This window comes from Panthera tigris, chromosome A1 (assembly GCF_018350195.1).
Source record: "Panthera tigris isolate Pti1 chromosome A1, P.tigris_Pti1_mat1.1, whole genome shotgun sequence".
Lineage (NCBI taxonomy): Eukaryota > Metazoa > Chordata > Mammalia > Carnivora > Felidae > Panthera > Panthera tigris.
Window position 1 is genome coordinate 2,201,420 of NC_056660.1, and position 3,236 is coordinate 2,204,655.

A 3,236-nucleotide genomic window follows, 5' to 3' on the forward strand; every position below is an offset into this window, starting at 1 on the left:
TGGAATCATACAATATTAGTCCTTCTGTGCCTTGTTTATTTTACTTAGCATGTTTTCCAGGTCATCCATGTAGCATGGCAGAGCCTCACTTCTTTTTGTGGTTGAATAATACTCCGTTGTATGGATATACCGTATTTGTTTTTCCATTCATCTGTTGATGGATACTTGAGTGTCTTTTGGCTAAGTATATAATGATGCATGAACAATAATGAATATTGTCATGCAAATATCTGTTTCAATTCCTAGGGGTGGAATTCTTGGATCATATGATAACTCTATGTTTAGATTTTGGGGAACCACCAAACTGTTTTTCATGAGTAGCTGCACCATTTTAAATTCCCACCAACAATGAATAAGTGTTCCCATTTCTCCACATTCTCACCAAAACTTGATATTTTCAGGTTTTTTTTTTTTTTTTTTTTTTTTTTTTTTTTTTTTTGATAATAGGCATCTTAATGGGTGTGAATTGGTTTTGATTTGGTTCCCTAGTGGCTAATGATGTTCGGCATCTTTTCATGTGCTCAGTGACCATTTGTATATCTTCTTTGGAGAATTGTCTACTCAAGTCCTTGGCATATTTTTTGAATCTGGTTGTTTTTGTTGTTGAGTTGTAGGTCTTTATATATTCTGGATATTAATCCCTTATCAGGTATATGATTTGTGAATATTTCTCCCATCCTATGACTTATTTTCATTTTTTTAACATTTTTATTTAATTTTGAGAGACAGAGAGAGACAGAGCACAAGTGGAGGAGGGGCAGAGAGAGAGGGAGACACACAATCCAAAGCAGGCCCCAGGCTCTGTGCTATCAGCACAGAGCCGGACATTGGGCTCAAACCCATCAACTGTGAGATCATGAGCCAAGCCGAAGTCGGAAGCTCAACGTACTGAGCCACCCAGGCACCCCTCTTTTCATTTTCTTGATACTTTCCTTTGATAAATATATCTTTCTAATTTTGGTGAAGACTAATTTACCTAATTTTTCTTTTGTTGTTTGTGCTTTGGGTGTCATATCTAAGAAATTACTGCCAAATCCAATGTCATGAGCTTGTTCCCTATGTTTTCTTCTAAGAATTTTATAGTTTTAAAGTTCCTTGAGCTCCTTGGATGTGTATATTCATGGCTTTCATTAGATTTGGGAAGTTTTCAGCTATTATTTCTTCAAATATGTTTTCTGCTCCTGCTTTTTTCTCTCTTCTGGGATACCTACGCATACCTTGGTATGTTTAACAGTGTCCCACAGGTCCTTCAGACTGTTCATTTTTCTTCATTCTTTTTTATTTCCATTTCTGAGACCACATCATTTCAAATGCATTGTCTTCAAGTTCACCCATTCTTTGTTTTGCCTGTTCAAGTCTGCTGCTGAGTCCCTCTAGTGATCTATTTTGGTCCTTTTCATAATTTCTCTTTATAGACATTCTTATTTTGTTCAGACATCAGTTTCCTGATTTCCTTTAGTCTTTCTTTGTCCATCGTTGCCTTTAGCTCATTGAACATATTTAAGACAGTTAATTTAATGTCTTTGGGTATTAATTCCAGTATCTGGGATTCTTCAGGGATGATTTTTGTGAATTTTTTTTCCTGTGAAAAGATCATACCTGCTTGTTGCTTTTTATATTTTATAATTTTTTGTTGAAAACTCGATAGTCTATGTTATAGGAACTCTGGAAACCTAAATTCTTCCACTCCTCTGAGATTTTTTTTTTTTTTGGATTAGATCCATCCACCTGCGGCTTTTCCAAACTATTTTTTGAAGTGTATACTTTTTGTTTTGTAGTCATCGAAGTTTCTTTTCCATTTTCTCTGTGGCCAGCCCTGACCCGACAAAGATTTCCTTAAATGTCTGGCTCCTAAGAGTAAGGGGGAAAAAAGTCTTGCCTCTTTAAATTCCACGTGACTCAGAAGCTGCTCATAGGAAGTAGGTGTTGAAAAATGGCTGACCTCTGGGTTGGGCCTTCAGTGCCCAAAGGCAGGAATCAGCTATCAACACGACGAACTTTTTGCCCCTCCTGGCTCTAGTAGGCCACGCAAGGAATGTAGGCTGCTACGTCCACAGCTGCCTGCTGCTGGGATGTGGGCTGGTAACTGCAGCCTCGCAAAAGGCTCAAACTCACCAAAACTTGTCAGCCTCTTCCTTGAGCTCTCCCACAGATGCTGAACTTGAGTTCCACAATAGTAACTTTAGACAGTTCCCGCCAGCTCCGTAGTTGTTTCCGTGGAGAGACCGATTCTTGGGACTCCTACTCTGCCATCTTTCCTGACATCCTTCTCTATGTTATGTTTGTTTATATTCTTGAACTCCCTGACGGTAAACCTATTTGTCTCGGGAGGGAACTTCACCTTTGTTTCTGTGTGCAGCACCTGTTCTGCCTTTCGACCAGATCAGAGCCCTGGCCAGATTCTCTCACTTGCCCTCTACGTCCAAGGCAGAGGCCAAACCAGAACTGTCTTGTAGTTCTGCTAACACAGATCCTGAGAGAGTGGTCTTCTTTTTCCTGTCCATCCTATAACCAAAAAGCTGAACTACCAGGAAAGGCCATGCACATATGGGGATATTACTCGTCTCATTTTTTTCTTCCTCCTTCCTTCCCTCCTTTTTCTTTCTGATTTCTCACATATTTTTGAGCAACCACGATGTGCCAGCTCTCTGATGGATGCTGGGGAGATGGTCTTAAAAGAATCATAGATCCTTGTTCTTAATGAGCTGCTAGTTGAGTCCGAGAGGCAAGAAAAAAATTTCAGTATACTTGGTGAGGTTCGAAAGAGGTGGAAAAGATGTTGAGGGAGCCAAGAGAGGGACTTCCTAAATGAGTTTGAGGGAAAAGCTGGGAGAAAAACAAGTAACTTCACAAATGAAGTGGCACTTGAAGAAGTTAGCCAGGTGGGAACATCTTCAGCAGAAGCACCAAGTCCAAATACATGCAGAGTGAGAACACGGCCAGCTGGAGTGCTAACAAGGAATTTTGGTGTGAGGTGTGGGGGCCGGGGAGGGAGGGTTAGGTTAGGAGATGAGGCCAGAAAGGTAGGTGGGGCAAGATCAGGTAGGAATTGAATTTTATTTTATTTAAAAAAAATTTTCTTTAACATTTATTTACTACTGAGAGACAGAGAGACAGAGCATGGGTAGGGGAGGGGCTGAGAGAGGAGGAGACACAGAATCTGAAGTAGGCTCCAGGCTCTGAGCTGTCAGCACAGAACCCGGCGCGGGGCTTGAACTCACAAACCATGAGAGCAT